The sequence below is a fragment of the Saimiri boliviensis genome, chromosome 1 (genome assembly GCF_048565385.1).
Source record: "Saimiri boliviensis isolate mSaiBol1 chromosome 1, mSaiBol1.pri, whole genome shotgun sequence".
In the NCBI taxonomy this organism is placed as follows: Eukaryota; Metazoa; Chordata; class Mammalia; order Primates; family Cebidae; genus Saimiri; species Saimiri boliviensis.
The window spans coordinates 98,265,917-98,284,473 of record NC_133449.1 but is presented as its reverse complement, the minus strand read 5'-3'; positions in this window follow the sequence as shown (position 1 = coordinate 98,284,473).

The following is an 18,557-nucleotide window of genomic DNA, read 5'->3' as shown; positions in this document are numbered from 1 at the left end:
CACAGAGGCCGGAGGAGGGAAGACGGGGCAGTAGAGTGAAACACTCAGCTCCATTTTCTGCAGAGCTCATTGTTATAGTAGTTTTGGAGAGCCAGCCATATATATATTACAAGAACAGTAGAAAATATAGAAAGTTATCTAGAAGAAAATAAACTTTGTTTTCTGTAACCTACCACCCTATTCCCAAGAGACAGCTGGTCAGTCAGTAATAAATGCCCTTATTTTTAGCCAGGCAAGCCCTACTTGGAATGTAAAAAAATGAACAAAGAGTGTCCTTCTTTTGGATTTTGGTCACAGCCTCCAAGCCTAGTGCCCAGGGGATTGGTGGGGTTGGAGGGCGGGGGTGGTCTAGAAAGTTCCATCATTCACCTCCTCTGAAACTATTAAGGTCCTTCCCCCAAACGCTCTCATTTCTGTGTCACAGGGCACCATGACTCCTCCCTTTCAGACTCCCTCTCCCTTCTCCTTTTTGAGGACCCTTGATTTCCTTCTCTATGCCAAAGTTTCATTTCTCAGCCTTTAGGGGTCCTCATGGGCCAAAGGGAGGGGCTTCCCATCTGTTTACCATCTGTTGAGTTTACCAGCAACAGCTTCCAACCCAATTACTGCTAAATGGGGATCCTCTTAACCGAGCTCTTGATATTACTTTGCTAAAAGAATTTCTCTCTCTTCCAGGCCAGGCGCAATGGCTCACGCCTGTAATCCCAAAACTTTGGGAGGCTGAGGTGGGTGGATCACTTGAGGCCAGGAGTCCGAGACCAGCCTAGGCAACATGGTGAAACCCCATCTCTACCAAATAATATAAAAATTAGCCAGGTGTGGTGGTGGGCATCTGTAGTCTCAGCTACTCAGGAGGCTGATGCACAAGAATCTCTTGAACTGCAGTGAGCCAAGATTGCATTACTGCACTCCAGCCTCAGTGACAGAGTAAAACACTGTCTCACTCAAAAAAAAAAAAAAAAAAAAAAGAGAGAGAGAATTTCTGTATCTTCCAGCATTTTGTCAAATTAGCAAATATTCTCTTTTTGGAATGTGCCAGGATCCTGCAGGAGGGAGGAGGAAAAATGACACATTCCATAAAGTTTCTCTTTACGTAATTAACCTAGAAATACATTTCTGAATGCCTACTGTACACATTCAGGGAATATGTTGTGTTGTGCTAGCTGCAAACATTTTAAAACATTTAAAACATTATGATAAGAGTTGGAAAGAAAATAATGAGAGCCAAGAGCATGCATATGGCTCTCTAACCTAGAAAGTGGGAGAGGCTCCTTGAGGAAGAGACAGTGGAGCTGCCCACGGAAGGATGAGCAGGAACTGGGGAAGCTGGAAGGTGAGAAGGAAAGGATGTTCCGAACAGTGGGGACAGCGTGAGCAGAAACCCATGGCGGGGAAAGGTGGGTGCGGTCTAGTGAAACACTCCGATTTGTCTTCTCGGGAGTTCATTTTGATAGTGTTTTTGGAGAACCAGCATTTGAACTTACATGTATACATAGTTTTTCAATGCAAACAAGATTACAGAACATTCTGGGCATGTTTAGATTTCTTTTTTCTTTTCTTTCTTTTTTTTTTTTTTTTTTTTGGTCAATAATTTTCACCTTCTCATTCCAGTAAGATTTCACCTCATCTAATGCCCAGACCAAATTCAAATGATCTCAATTTACCAAAAAATGTCTCTCGTAGCCAATTTGTCTCAACTGGTATTTAACTATTGAGCAGGCAGTTGATAGCTCACAAGAAGATCCAAGACTCAAGACCTTCAGGAAGCCTAGGGTCGCGGAAAGAGATCTACCCATTCGGATGTCTGTTCATCTATTCAGCTATACACCAATCCAGCCATCATCCAGCCACCATCCAGCCATCTGCTCATCATCGGTCTATTCATCCATCAATCCATCCACCATCCATCTATCCATCTATCTGTTCATCTTCCAGTCATCCATCCATTCATTGCTTATTGAATGTTCCTTCCATGCTAGCTCTTACGGCAGGTGCATAACTGACAAACTTTCAGCTCTAGCTCGACCCTATCCTTTCCAGTAGAACTAGATTTGAGCCTGACTTCTTAGACCCAGGCCAGCCCTGTTCCCATAGCACAACATTGCCAGAGGGTCTCAGTCTCCTAGTTTTACTGGGACAAGGAGACCATAATCCCCACTCCTCCACCACTGTTTGCTCATTCAGACTAAATATACAGTGGGTAGTCCTGTCTCTCCTTCCTATTTATTTTGCTAGCAAATGTGTTATGTGCAAAAGCCTAAATTTTTGCTGACAGCAAAATAAATTTTAAAAGTTTCCTTTTAAAATATGTTTGTGTTAAAGCAAAGAACAAAGCTTCTGCACTTAAAAAAATCAGGTCAATTATTCTATTGCTTTTAGCTTCTCAATCTTGCCTGATTAAATACTTACTCTAGAAAACTGAGGATTCATGGGAGGACAGCAGACTTTCCTGGTGACCTTCTTGCTCCCCTCTAAGGAAAATCACTGCCCTAGATTTTCAAAATCTTCATAAAAGCAGAGTATGTCTCTAGCAAATAGCTCTTAAAAAGGTGTGAAAGCAAATTATAAGATATTTCCAGCAATAAAACTGAGTTTGTGTTTCTGGTAAAACACACAGATTCATACAAAGTGCCACTGTCAAAACATTAGAAACAATTAAAACTCATTTATCTCTTTTAAAACTTATTAATAAAACCACTAAAAATAATCCCTAACCTTGACTGCTTATTTTATACCAAAAATTATGCCAAGTGTTTACATACATAATCTTATTTAATCCTTAAAACAGCCCTCTAAGGTGGAAACTATTAATCTATCATTAGTCCCATTTTAGAAATGAAGAAACTGAGTTTTAGAAAATCTAAGTAATGTGCCCAAAGTTCAAAGCTGGAAATTGAAAGAATGGATATTCAAACCCAAGTAGTCTGACTTTCAGAGCCTACATGCTTAATTTCCATGTGATAGTTGGGCTTTGTATAAAAAAGAAAAAAAGTATGCAAAAATACAATAGAAAGTATATCTAAATCACCTTGATCTGTCTCCTTTCACTTGATTTTTCCTTTGCTTTCTTCACTTACCAAATGTAGCATGAACATTCTCTCTGCTAACAGGGATATTTTCAGCTGTGTTTTGAGCTCTGTGGAAACTCAAAAACGTAACTGGAAGCTCCACCCCTAAGACTGGAAGAACCAAGAGAATGAAGATATCACAAGTGGATAAGGTCTCCGGGGACTCCTGTGGGAACCAGGATCAAAGGCTGAATTTGGAGGGCTGCTCTTCCCTTGGCTTCTGGGAAAGCCCTGTGGTTTATGATGAGATGTGGGTTACTGGGAGTCATCGGAAAGGACCAAAGAAGATGGAAACTGCACAAGTGGCAGCAGCAGCTTTAACACGATCATAGGTTCTTTGACGTTACCCCACTGAGAGGTGGAGCCTGGGTCCCCTCCCTTTGAAAGTAGGCAGGCTTCTGACTGCTTAGACACAGCAGACATGGCACCAGCTGACACAAAAGGCCATGCAGCTCCTACCTTACTCACAAGGCACTGAGCCACCATGTTAGAAGTCCCACCACCCACGGAGGCTGCCATGCTGAAGTGGCCACAGAGAGGTGCTCTGAGCAACCATCCCAGCTGAGCCCAACCTTCCTGCCATCTCCGCCAGTGTGTCAGACACAGAACTAAAAAGAACACCTTAGAAGTGGATCCTCCAGCCCCCACTAGATACTAGAGTCACACTCAACTTTGGGGCTTCTGGCTGAGACCCTAGACATCATGAAGTAGAGAGAAGCCCTTCTTGCTCTGCCTTGCCCAAAGTCCTGACCCACAGAAGCCAGGATTCCCTCCCTTAAAAAAAAAATTGGTAATAAATAATCATTATTTTACGCCAATATGTTCAAGATGGCTTACGGCACAGCAAAGGATTCACTGGGACAGAATCTGGCACCTGGAAGTGGGGACCGACTGATACAAACTCGGAGCAGGACTCAGGGGTAGTCACATTTGCATCTGAGGCACCACTACATGCATGAGGCCAAAAATCTCTCAAAGATCCCAGGGGTCCCAGTCTCCACCTTCCCTTCCTGGACCTCCAGGAGATGTGTTTTGCTGGGAAAGGGCATTAAAATATGATTTTCAAAAGTTTTAAAAAATAGTCCCAGAGCAATCATTCACACCTGTCATCCCGGTACTATGGGAGGCCAAGGCGAGTGGATTGCCAGAGTCCAGAAGTTTGAGACTGGCCTGGGCAACATGGCAAAATCCTGTCTCTACTGAAGAAAAGAAAAAAAAAAAGGTTCTCCTGTGAATATAGAATGAATGAATATGTATCAAAAATCCCTCATTCTCATGAGTAAAGAGACCAAGAACTGGAACGCTAGTGACCATCCTGCATATTTACAGGCATGGAAGAATAACGCTGGGACAGAGGGATTCTGAGTTTGACACAAAACTGGAGAACGTTCTTCAGGGCAATAAAACCATGACCACTGGGCACAGTTGGCTTACGTCTGTAATCCCAGCACTTTGGGAGGCTGAGGCGGGTGGATCACAAGGTCAGGAGTTTGAGACCAGGCTGACAAACCTGGTGAAACCCATCTCTACCAAAAATACAAAAATTTAGCTGGACCTGGTGGCGGGCACCTGTAATCTGAGCTACTTGGGAGGCTGAGGCAGGAGAATCGCTTGAACCCAGGAGGCGGAGGTTGTAGTGAGCCAAGATCACACCACTGCACTCCAGCCTGGGCTACAGATTGAGACTCCGTCTCAAAAAATAAAAAATGAAACCATGACCTTGGAGGTTTCTTCACTAACAGACAGCAATCAGATTCATTTCTACCAGACAAAAATTTGCAAGTTAGCATGTTAATGTCAGACTCCAGGGCCCTATTCACAGTACAAAGAGAGTCAAAGCCCCAATTCCCCCAGAGAATTCAATATAAATAACTCCCGAGCTGGCCTGTTCACAGAAGCTATAGCGTGACATTGAAAGGACACGCACACACAGCCATCCACCTTGCTTCCAAGTTTTAGATCCTTATTCCTCAGGACAGTCCTGGCAGCAGAAACTCTCCCTTGCCCATGCACGTCAGGCACACAAGGGGCCCCGACACCCCTCAACAACGCTGCTCTACTTCCAACATCCTGAAGGCAGACGCCAGTCTCTGCCTACGATCGCCTGCCTCTCCACCTCAACCCTGTCTTCCTGGAGACCTCAGACTCCCACCCCTCCTGGCTTTCTAAGACCCCTAGATTTCCCTTGACCCCAACTAGGCAGCCCTGGCCCCCAAGATCCAGGATGGTCAAACTTGCCAAACACCTACCAAAAGATGGATGATTCTGGAAACATACAAAGTTTCCAAATCATGAGGGGAAAAAAAAACTTATTAATATAGATTTTGATATTTAAGATATCTATTTGTGCATCAGTCAATTTCACATCCAAAATATTTCATTATGTTGAAAAGCCACGTGTCGGCTTCCTGGGCTCATTTGGAAGTGACCTCTCTAAAGCAGGTACAGCATCTGCTGGGGTGTCAGTGCCAGTCCTCCATTAAACAAGGTCCTCATAGCCAAAAGATTTGCAAAGCAAAACAATAAATATGTACCCACATCTTTGCAGAGCAAAAGAGTTTTTGAATGTGCAAAGGGGGTACACCTAAGAAGGCTGACAGGCTGGGAGGTGAGGCCTCCAGGAGGGTAAGGCCCCCTGAAATGGGCCAGCTGCTGCCCATTGCTGTGCCCCACCCCCAAGGCTCCTATGCTCAGCTCCTGCCATTTGGCCATCTTGTCTCATCACTCTCAGACCTGAGTAGACTCCATCCCTGTGAATGAGACTGGTACAAAACGCCCTGCAGCATCCCAAAGTCTCCACGGCAACCCCAATGTTGCACATGATGGACAAAGTGCCTTTCCCATCAGCTTCTCAAAGCTGCTGAGCAGCTCCGCAGGAAGGAAACCTGCTTGGTTCCTCCTTCCCGCCAACTCACTGGAACAACACTCTTTTCCTTGCGTTGCTGGTATCACTCGCGCTCAGGAATGGCTCAGCAGATTGCAGTCCACTGAGGACAGAGGCACAAGCACAGATGTTTCCCAGGAGGGCACCAGGGAGTGGGGGAGAGGTGAAAGAGGAAGGGGGTGTGGAGGAAGAAAGTAACACCCCCTCAATTCTTCTGCAGGAAATAATTAGCAACTGACATGGAGCAGACGCAGTCTACCACTCTCAAGGCTGCCCCAGTGGGGTCTCCGTGCGCTGGGCCACACACTCACCCAGGCTGGTCTTTGGAAACCCTAGGTAATGTCCAGGACACGCCCCATTTCCACATCCAACAAGCCCCAGATCCTGGCTCCTTCCTGGCCTGTCAGCCAGGACCTGGCCTTCTGTGGGAAGTCCTCTCCCCAGGGTTCCTCCAGGCCTGTCATCTCACAGGGCAAGCGGAATTCATAGCTTTCCCCGTAGCTCTGCCTTCTGGATTGTCCTTCAGTTGCCTGTGTCTCCCACTTCCCTCGCTCCCTCTCCACTGAATCCTGACTCCCCTCATCCCCTGGCCTCCGCCCTGTGCCCCACAGCTCTCACCTCACCTTCCCTTCCATTCACTCCCAAACTTCCAGCTTCCTGGGCTCCCCTCCCCTCCGCCCTGCAACGTCCGTCTGTTGCCATGGAAACTGCCCTGAAAGGTGACCACTGAACTTCCAATTTTCCAGAGTCCTGTGCCAGCTGTGCCTCTCTGCCCATTCTCAGATGACTCCGATCTGCACACACCCGATCTCTCTCCTCACTGCACCCCTCTGGAGGTGAGTTCTGATCCCTGGACAGAGGTGCTAGGGAGACGTGCCTGTCAACTCCAGGGCTGTGCTCTTCTGCGTACTCCGGACTCAAAGTCCCCACATCTCCAGGGACACCCTGAACCCAGCACGCACCAGGCCAACCTCCTCTTCCCCAGCCTCCCTTCCTCCACGGCTTCCTGTGTGGGTGGTTCCCGCCTCCGTCCGCTCTGCCACACAGACTGGAAATCTTGGGGCCACTGTAGCCTCCTCTGGCCCCTCACTCCCTCCAGCCGCCCAGGCCTGAGCCCTGTCAATGTTTATTCTCCCTGAAGCATCCCTGCATTCCTTCCAACACCTCCTTTGCTCAGGTTCTTATCTCCTTCACAGACCCTTTTCGTGGTCTCTTAACTGGGGTCGCCATCTTGGCTCTGCCTTCATCAGGTCTTTGAATCCCACCCTAGATGTATCCTCCCCAGGGTACATCGGATCTGGTCAAGTTCTTCCTGAGTTCTTTCCATGACTCTCCAATGCCCTTGGAATAAGATCCAAGTGCCCAACCCGGATTCTGACCCATCTTGGCTCCCACCCATTTTCCTTTCTAACTTAGTCCCTGCTGTCCTGTGCCAGCCACACAGACATGCCCACCTGTACACCTCAGCCCTCACTCCTGCACTCCCCTCAGCCCAATGCCTTCATCAATGCTACCTCTCAGACTCCAAATATCTTCACCAATGCTACTGCCCAAACTCCTACGCACACGTCCATGCCCAGCTCAATGCCCCTTCCTCTAAAAATCTTCCTTGGATTCTCCCAATGCGAACAAATCTCCATTTTTCCCTGTCTTCTCCAGACACAACTGTTACCACTCCATCCCCATCACTCTAAATGTGCTCTCCCCTCAAGGCTCCTGTCTTTCTTATGATGGACTCGGGTATGAGTCTGTCTCCCCACATGAACTCCTAAGGCCGGAACTGTGTCTTCTTCCTTTTCTCTTTTCCTTTATTTTTATTTTTTATTTTTGAGACAGGGTGTCACTGTCACCAGCTGGAGTACAGTGGTACAATCTTGGCTCACTGCAGCCTCAACCTCCCAGGCTCAGTGATCCTCCAACCTCAGCCTCCTGAGTAGCTGAGACCAGAGACGTGCACCACCATGCTTAGTTAATCTTTGTACTTTTTGTAGAGACAGGGTTTGGCTATGTTGCCCAGGCTGGTCTTGAACTCCTGGCCTCAAGCAATCCATCCATCTCAGCCTCCCAAAGTGTTGAGATTACAGGTGTGAGCCATTGCATCTAGCAGGGCTGTGCCTACTTCACCCTGAACACCCCTCGGGCTCCACAGTCATGCCGTGTCCATGGCAGAACTCAGCAGGAAGCAGACATCCCACAGAAGCTAGTACCTCCAACATGACTGTGGCCATCTTTCCAACACACCCGATAAACTAACCCACTGTCCCAATCACCAAATGACATTTAAAAAGCTATAACTTTATTATAGTTGCCATTATGTCCTATTAAATTGTTATGATCATAACTAGGTTTCAGAATGACACACAAAAATTAAAAACAAGTTAAAAGTCAAATTCAGGGGCTGGGCACGGTGGCTTATTCCTGCAATCCCAGCACTTTGGGAGGCCGAGGCGGGTGGATCACCAGGTCAGGAGTTTGAGCCCAGCCTGGCCAATATGGTGAAACCCTGTCTGTGCTAAAAATACAAAAATTAGCTCAGTATGGTGGCGCGTGCCTGTAATCCCAGCTACTTGGAAGACTCAGGCAGGAGAATTGCTTGAACCCAAGATGTGCAGGTTGCAGTAAGCCAAGACCGTGCCACTGCACTCCAGCCTGGGTGACAGAGTGAGACTCCATCTCAAAAAAAAAAAAAAAAAAAAAAAAAGAAAGGTAAAATTCAGGATCTTAGAAATTTAGGTTACCAATCATAGCTCTGTCTTGTCTTCTGCTTCTTACTCAACCAGGAACCCTTTTCCTGGCCTCTGCTGCCTCCTGAGGCAGGGACACAGCTCCAGAAACAGTCTTAGTGGAAGTTAAAATATTGGCGACATACGGAGGAATGGTTAGGAGTGGACCACCCTGGTTTTGTATCCTGGGTGTCGTGGGCAAGTTCCTTCACTCCTCCAAGCCTCAGTATCTCCATCTCTAAACCGGGAGAATAATAGGACTGACCTGAAAGCCTGCTGGAAGGGCTAAGTCAGATGAGTGTGCAGAAGCCAGGTGCGGTGGCTCACACCTGTAACTCCAGCACTTTGGGAGGCCGAGGTGGGCGAATGGCTTGAACTCAGGAATTTGAGACCAGCCTGGCCAACATGGCAAAACCCCATCTCCAACAAAATGGAGATTTGTTTGCATTGGGAGAATCAAATAAAGATACAAAAATGAACCTGGCATCATGGTACACACCTGTAATTCCATCTACTTGGGAGGCTGCGGCAGGAGAACGCCTTGAACCCAGGAGGAGGAAGTTGCAATGAGCCGAGATCATTCCACTGAACTCCAGCCTGGGTGACAGGGTAAGATTCCGTCTCAAAAAATAAATAAATAAATAATGAAGAAAGAAGAGTGATGAGTACACACAAAGAATGGGGCCATAGGAGGTGACAGCAAGGCTGCGCTGGCCATTCTTGACACCCCAGCCTGGCAAAGGAGGAACAAAGGGGTGTGTTGTCTCTTGACCCTGGGCACGGGGAGCCAGCCTCCTGTGCAGGGCATGTTAGCACTCCTAATCCACGTTCAAAACCCCTGAGCTCCTGTATCTTCTCCTCCACAGGACCAAAGAATCACAAGACCTAGGGCCAAATATCACCCCCTGCATACTTGCTAACAGCAAAGAGAAGGCATTCCCTTGCAGTGGAGACATCTGCTGTGAGCACCTAACCCATCGAGGCACCCAGCCCCACCCGGGGCAGACGGCCAGGCACACTGAGCTCCCAGCGTCTCCACCTAGGAAGCCTTCCTGCCAAAACTGCTGAAATCAAGGGCGGGCAATGCTTTAGACCTCATTTCCAGACACAGAGGGGAGAGAGGGACAGCTGGCAATAATTGGACAAATCCAGAAGGAGGAACAGTCTACCAGACAAGTGGCCTGATCTCTTTAAAGTCAGTGTCACAGTGGGGACAAAGAAGGTGCTGGAAAGAACAGAGGAGCATTTGAGATTAAATGAGCAAAGTAACATAACCCTCAATTAATCCTTAATTGGATCTGAGGCTTTTTTTTTTTTGATAAAAACAACTGTAAGAGACCTTTGGAGACAGGGAAATTTGAATATGGGGTGAGTGTGAGATGGTATTAGGGAATTATTGTTCATTGTGTTCAGCTTGATAAGGATTTTGTGGTCATGTACAAAGTTATCCTTATTTTTCTGAAGGTCCATGGGAAGAATTCAAGGGTAAAATACCAGTGTCTGCAACTTACTTTGGAGCACCTTGAGGAGAATGTGTGTGTGTGTGTGTGTGTGTGTGTGTGTGTGTGTGTGTATGTTTGTGTGTATGTGTGTGTATGTGTGTGTATATGTATATGTGTATATGTATACGTATATGTATAAAGTCAATATGGCAAAGTGCTAATAATTGTGAGTCTGGGCACTGAATAGAGATATTCATTGCCCTTGTCTTGTGATTTTTCCACTTGCTTGAAAACATTTCATAATAAATAGATAATAGGATTTTGGGGGGCCAAGACCCTAGCCCTTGATGTGCTTGGTAACCCTCCACTCAGAATCTGAGAATATCAGGTCTCCTTAGAGAGTCACCTTGGTCTCTGCCACTGCGAGAAGCTTCAGCTGTCTGGCATTTAAAGTTTTCACTCAACTACACGTCCCTTTGTAGCAGTGACTGTCCCTGACTACCCACAATTGCCCCGAGGGCAAACGCACTTCCAGAAAGAGCTTGCATCTTTTCAATGGGGATAATTACATCCTGAGCAATATTTTTTATTATATTTTTAAACAGAAAGCTTAAGTGACTGTAAATGGTCCAACCAAGTCCCTCTTCCTTCCCAGAAAACGAAGACAGAACATGGGCAGAAGGTAGCAGGGCCAACCTTGATCTCTGCCTTTCCTTCATCCTCAGGACCTCAGCATTCCAGCAGCCAGGGAGGCAGAACAGGAAGAAGGGTAGTCACAGGTGAAGGTGTAGATACAGACCTGGGTGGAGCTGCGGGCTTCAGCACTGACTGATTTTAAAAATGCGGCTACTGGGGCTCAAGCAACTTCAAACGCCCAGCCTCTGGGAAGCCACTCACTGTGATACCTGGTCCTATCCTGCCGCCAAGGCTGAATCAGCCCATTGATAGGTCTTATTCAACCCACCACAGCTGCACTTGTTTAAAAACAAAACAACAACCTTTGAACTGAAATATTACACACTGAAGTGCACAAATCAGTTGTACAAACCAAGCACTGTGTCATCAGCCGCCAGATCAAAAACAACACGCTCAGCTCCCTGCCCCCCATTCCTGTGTCCCTCCCAGTCACCATGCCCTCCCGCAGGGAATCATCTTCCTGACTTGTGTCACGGTGGAGTGGTGTTGCCTGGTTCTCAACTTCCCGTACATGGAATCATGCTGTCTGTGCTCTTCCTGGGTCTGGCATCTTCCACTCAGCATGCTGACTGTGAGATGCTTCTGCATTGCTGCATGTGGCCATGGTGCACACATTCTCATGGCTGTGTGATGATATTCCATGGTGTGGCTCTGCTATGATCGATTTGTCCATTCTCCTGTTAGTGGACATTTCAATTTGTGGCTGTTAGAAACAGCACTGTGGCAAAGCTCCTAAGTGGTGAGCATACGTGCATATCTCTCATGGGCATCTACATAGGAGCGGAATTGTTGGGTCATCAGAAACACACATGTTCAGCTCCATGGTGCCTTATAAATTTCAGAGTTGGTTGGCAACATTTAGAATTTGAGAGATTTAGGCAGGGCATGGTAGCTCACACTTGTAATCCCAGCACTTTGGGAGGTCAAGGCAGGTGGATCACTTGAGTCCAGGAGTCTGAGATCAGCCTGGCCAACATGGTAAGACCTGTCTCTACTAAAAATACAGAAAAAAAAAATAGCTGGGCACGGTGGCGTGAACCTTTAGTCCCGCCTACTCTGGTGGCCGAGATGGGAGGATTGCTTGAGTTTGGGGGGTGGAGTTTACAGTGAGCCAAGATCACACCACGGCACTCCAGCCTGGGGTGACAGAGTGAGCCCCTGTTTCACCAAAAAAAAAAAAAATTTTTTGATTTAGTATAAAAATCAGAATAATATCTCTTCTTTCCAAATGGAAAAAAGTGAGTTGGGGATTTGTGCTCCCCATTTTGCCAAGCCCCACCCCAGCCTGCCTGTGTCACTTCCCCGACTCCTAGAGGCATCCTGACTTGGGGACTCAGTGGTAAATGACCTGAGTGTGCTTTTACTTCAAGTGCATAATGAAAATTACTGAGCTGAGATCAACAAAATAGACCACTAGCCAGATTAATAAAAAAGAAAAGAGAATAATCAAATAGATGCAATAAAAAACGATAAAGGGGATATCACCAGATTCCACAGAAACACAAACCATCATCAGAGATTATTACAAACAACTCTATGCACATAAACTAGTAAAGCTAGAAGAAATGGATACATTCCTGGACACTTGCATCCTCCCAAGCCTAAACCAGAAAGAAGTTGAAACCCCGAATAGACCAATAACAAGGGCTGAAGTTGAGGCAGCAATTAAAAGCCTACCACCCAGAAAAAGCCCAGGTCCAGATGGGTTAACAGCCGAATTCTGCCAGACATACAAAAAGGAGCTGGTACCATTCCTTCTGAAACGATCCCAAACAATCCAAAAGTGGGGGGGGGCGGGGGGAAGAAGAAGAAAAATAAAATAAAATAAATAAATAAATCAAATTACTGAGCTGACTGAGCTTCCCCAGTGAGTCCATTCTGAATGAACCAGGATCTGGAGGACTGTGCTCATGTTACTCCAATGAAGTCTAAGGCCCTGGGTGGGAATCCATCGCTCCTGATGTATGCCGGGTACAGTGGCTCACACCTGTAATCCCAGCACTTTGGGAGGCCAAGGCAGGTGCATCACCTGAGGTCAGGAGTTCAAGACCAGCCTGGCCAACATGGCAAAACCCTGTTTCCACTAAAAATACAAAAATTAGCCAGGCATGGTGGCGGGTGCTTGTAATCCCAGCTACTCGGGAGGCTGAGACAGGAGAATCACTTGAACCTGGGCGGCAGAGGTTGTGGTGAGCAGATACCATACCTGGGGGACAGGGTAAGTCTCTGTCTCCAAAACAAAAAACAAAAACAAACAAACAGAAAAACCCTAATTGCCGCTGATGGGGTGTAACTGAAGCTGAAACAGCTGAGGGCAGGTCAGGCCCCTCCAGCTGCTACTGTCTACTCCGCACATCTGCACCCTGCTGTTTATTCCCTCCTGTGCCACCTCCCAACCCTCCAACCGCACAGATGGGCCCGTACTCACACTCTCATCACCTCCAGTCGGGCCTGACACATAATCTTTTTCTTCCAATCTGTCTCCTTCTCAGGATGCCTTAATTTCACTTAAACAACATAAAATGATGCATAGAGAGAAAAGGAAATTTCCTTCTCACCTCCTCTCCCAAGCCCCTCAGGTTCCCTCCCCAGAGGCAACCACCATGTCTAATTTCTTAACCATTTTTCAGAAATGGAATAAACACATGCCCTACCCCTGTCTAGCTGGACGCAGGCTGGTGCCTTCCGTGAGGTCTGTTCCACTGCTCGCTCTGTGTGTCTCGTGCTGGGCCTTGATGGCAGCGTATAAGTAGATTCTCCTAATTCTTTTGAACAGCTGCAAAGTTTTCTCTTGCCTTTATGACCAATTATTTATTAGCCAGTCCCTTAATGAGGGCTATTTTGGTCATTTCCAATCTGCTACTATCACAAACCCCACAGTAGTGGATATCTTGATACACATGTCTGCACATATGAGCAAGCTGAGCTGCAAAATAAAATCCTAGACCTGTGATTGCAGGTCAGAGGAGATCTGCATTTCTTGATCAGTCGTGCTAAACAGCCGTTTAAAAGGACTGCACCCATTTACGCTGCCTCCAGCAATATGCGAGCAGCTCAAGTGAGCTCTGGAAAATGCGTATCTGATCACGCTCCTCCTAATTTAAAGCAACCTGTGCCCAACTCTGACTGTGCGGCAGAATCCCGAGGAGATTTCAAAGCCACCCTCTAAGTCAAGCCCCAAACCCTGAGGTTCTGATTGAGTTAATTACGACGTGGCCCAAGGCGTGGCGTGGTGACTCACGCCCAACACTTTAGGAGGCTGAGGCAGGCAGATCAGAAGGTCAGGAGACCGCGACCAGGGTGGCCAACATGGTAAAACCCCATCACTACTAAAAATACCAAAATTAGCTGGATGTGCTGGCATGCGCCTGTAGTCCCAGCTACTCCAGAGGCTGAGGCAAGAGAATCGCTTGAACCTGGGAAGGGGAGGTTTCAGTTGAGCCAAGATCACACCATTGCACTCCAGCCTGGGCAACAGAGTGAGACTCTGTCTCAAAAAAAAAAAAAAAAAAAAAAAAAAAGATGTGGCCCAGTCATTGGAGATTTTTTTAAAGCTCCCCAAGTGATTCTAGCATGTTCCAGGGTAGAGAATCACAGCTTTAAATTCACTAGTGGTTCCCCATGCCTGTTTCCACCACATGAAGTCCCTGCTCCTCAGCCAAGTGGAGAAGGCCCTTCATTTGCTGATGCCCACCTGCCTCTCTGCCCTTCTTCCTGGAACCCACTACTTCATAACCAACTCCTTGGCTTTGCTTCCCAGAAGCGCGCTGTTCACCAACCCATCTGCCTTGACCCATCCTGCCCCTTCTGCCAGTACCTGCTTCTCCACCTTGCCAGCTGCTGCTCACCCCTCAAGGCTTAATTAACCAGGGGTTCCATTTTCAGGAGCATCCGCTGACCTTCCTGGGAAGCATCAGGCACAGTGACGCACTGGGGGCATCAGGCACAGTGACACACTGGGGGCATCGGGCACAGGGACGCACTGGGGACATCGGGCACAGGGACGCACTGGGGCATCGGGCACAGTGACGCACTGGGGCATCGGGCACAGGGACGCACTGGGGCATTGGACATGGTGACGCACTGGGGGCATCGGGCATGGGGACGCACTGGGGCATCGGGCACAGGGACACACTGGGGCATCGGGCACAGTGGCGCACTGGGGGCATCGGGCACAGGGACACACTGGGGCATCGGGCACAGTGGCGCACTAGGGGCACCAGGCACAGGCTTGCAAGAGCTGGTCCTTAGCATCTCTTCCCAACTCCCCGTTCTGTGATGCTGTTGTTAGGTCGACACTGCTCATGGCAGGGGTACTTACCCCACAGCAACTAGCAAGCACCACATCTCAGGAGCTTTTTTCTTCTCCCAGAAAGCCAGCTATTACCAATTAACATCACGCAGGTGTTAGAGAGCGCCTCTGCATGCTCACGGCAGCCTGGGATTTCATCAGCTCCAGCTTATCTCATGCTGTTATCAGACTCTCAGCCCCTGTAAGAACAGAGAGCAGTGAAGATGTTGAAGATAATAATGGCTTACACTTACTGAGCATGTGCGTGTGCCAGACACTGAAATGAAAACTTGACATGCATGCACTCATTTGCTCCTTACAATAACCGTGAGAGGTGAGGACTATCGCTACCTCTACTGCCCTGAGGCTCAGAGAGCAAAGGCGACTTGCCTGAGGTCACACAGCCATGACAGTAGATATTCAAGCAACGTCTGTCCCGTGGAGGGGGGTCCTAACTTCTGCAAGCACATGCTGATTGGCCTGGCTAGATAGACAAGGCAGGACCTTATCCTCAACAAATTGCAAATATCCCTGATGGTTTGTGACTGGCCTGTCCCCTCCTTCAGGCATGGCTTGTATGAATTAGCCATGGCTGCTATAACAAAAGCCATAAACTTAGTAGCTTAAAATAATGCAAATTTAATATCTTACAGTTCGGAGGCCAGAAGTCTAAAATGAGTCTTATGGTGCTAGAACCAAAGTATCTTCAGGGCCATGTTCTTTTCTGGAGGCTCCAAGGGAGGATTTACTGTCTTTTCCAGCTTTTAGAGGTCACCTGCATTCCCTGGCTCATGGCCCCTTCCTTCATCTTCAAAGCCAGCAGTGTCTGATCGCATACTTCTCACAACACATCACATCACCTCTCTCTCTCTCTGCTTCTCATATCACATCACCTCTTTCCCCCTTCCCCTCTCCCTCTCCCTCCTCCTCCCCTCCCTTCCCCATCCCCACCTCCCTCCTCCTCCCCTCCCTTCCCCATCCCCACCTCCCTCCTCCTCCGTTCCCCGCCCCCCTCCCTCCCCCTCCCTCTCCCTCTGTTCCCTATACCCCCTCCCTCCCCCTCTCCTCCCCATCCCCCCTTTTCTCTCCCCACCCCACTTCCTTCTCCTCCCCTCCCTCACCTTTCTCTTTTGCCTCCCTCTTCCACATTTAAGGACCCATGATATTGGACCCACCTGGTGAATTCAAGATACTCTCACTACTTAAGATCAGCTGATGAGCACCCTTAATCCATCTACAACCTTAATTCCCCTTCCCCACGTCAAGTAACACACGTGCAATTTAGGAACTTGGACGTAGACATCTTCCAGAGGCCAATATTCTGCCTCCCACCGGGCTGCCCCTTTTCTTGCTCCATTCTGCAGGGCAAATACAACTCCCTCTTTTGAAGGACATTTCAAGAAAGAGCCAGGCCTTGGTGACATCTAAGAAGGTAAGAGCTAGGTATGATCACATCCACCAATTTGGGGAGTTGGGGACTTCCTTCTACCAAAACGGTGCAGAGAGATATTCTCAATCTAATTTTGATGATGATGATGATGATGATGGGTGAGGTGACATATTAGGTAGAGCAGGGCCAAGTTCTACGGGTTTTACAGAAATGAACTCTGGGTGGATGGGAAATCTTCCTCCTGTGACTTCCTGTGCTACTCCTCCTCACCCACAGCCCAGTGCAGCCACCAGCCCCACTTCTAGATGATCTTACCAAGCCAGCATTCAGTACCCATGCCAAAGTCTCCGTGTCTCTGGGTCCAAATTCTCAGGAAAGAGAGAGCAAATTCGACTCGTTCACCTCAGTCTATGGGTGAAGCCCTCTTGGGGTAGGTGTCCTTCCTTTGCCTGGTTGGACAAAGAATATCTTGGTCCTATCTGATTGGCTGGGGCCAGGAGGAGCAGGTGTCGTAGATATAAATACCATCTGTGATAGGCAGAATAATGCCCCCCACACCCCTCCCCCAGTGAGCTCAGCAAAGACGCCTGTGCAAACTGTAAATATGGAAATGTGTTCCTTTGCATGGCAAAAGAGGCCACAAGTCAAGGGATGCAGGAGGCCTCTAGGGGCTGGAGAGGGCACAGAAACGCATTCTCCCCTAGAGCCTCCAGAAAAATCCCAGTCCTGCCAACACCTTGACTTATCCCTATGAGACTGCTTTTAGACTTCTGGCCTCCAGAACTCTAAGACAATGAATTTGCATTATTTTAAGCTTCTGTGTTGGTGTTGTTACCGCAGCCATAAGAAACTCACACCTGGGCACTGTGGCTCATCCCTTGATCAGAAAAATGTGGCAGAAGGCACACTCAGAAGACAGTCTGGATAGGACATTTCTACATATGCCTCAAGTTCCAGACTTCCAGGATGCCAGGAAGATGGGAGATAGTTACTGTCCCTGATTAGCTGAGGTCAGGTGTCCATACTGGTGAGGGACACTGGAGACTAGAAAACAGCGGCACTAAGCCAAAAGGTGTCTGGGACTTCACAAAGGCTCAGTGGACACCCTGGGGAAGGGGCTGACGGGGCTGAACACTGGGCTGAGGGAAAGGTCCTACAACCTGGGCAAAGTGACCATGTGACAGAAGGCACGGAGCTGTGGAAAGCTGTGAGTCCACACGGAGCCTGGCAGTGCCATCCACTGGCTTCGAGGGCGCAGGGGGGGCTCTCCCTTCCACTGGGTCTCAGTTCCTCTAGACATAAATGAGGAATCTGCACTAGGTCACTAAATCAAGCCTTCTTTTTTAAAAAAAAAAAAAGATTTTGAACAGCAGACTCCTGTATTCACAGTAAATCTTTCTTGCGTAACTTGGAAAAAAACTGCTAAGATGATCATTGTGGCTGGGCACAGTGGCTCATACCTGTAAGCTCAGCAGTTTGGAAGGCAGACGCAGGCAGATCACTTGAGGCCAGGAGTTCAAGACCAGCCTGGCCAACATGGGGAAATCCCATCTCTACTAAAAACACAAATATTAACTGGGTATGGTGGCGGGCAACTGTAATTCCAGCTACTCAGGAGGCTGAGGATCAAGAATTGCTCGAACCCAGGAGATGGAGGCTGCAGTGAGCCAAGATCTCACCACTGCACTCCAGCCTGACCAACAGAGCGAGACTGCCTCAAAAAAAAAAAAAAAAAAAGATAGTCATAATAACAGCATTTGAGTAGGACTCACTTTACGACAGGCACCCTTCTGAGAGCTTATCAATGTAAATGGATAAACTCACAACAAATCAATAGATAGGTGTTATTCATCTTCAGGTCACAGACAAAAAAAAAAAATTAAGGCACAGAGGTTAAGAAATTTGCTCAAGGTCACCCAGCAGGGAATTGGCAAATTCTTGATTTGAACCTGTATGCTCAAGATCCAGAGAGAACTGAGAGGAAGAGGGATACGTTAAGGGAGATTTAACCAGAGAGGCTGTCCGGACAAATTAGAAACAGCTGAGGGAGGTGGGGAGTCAGC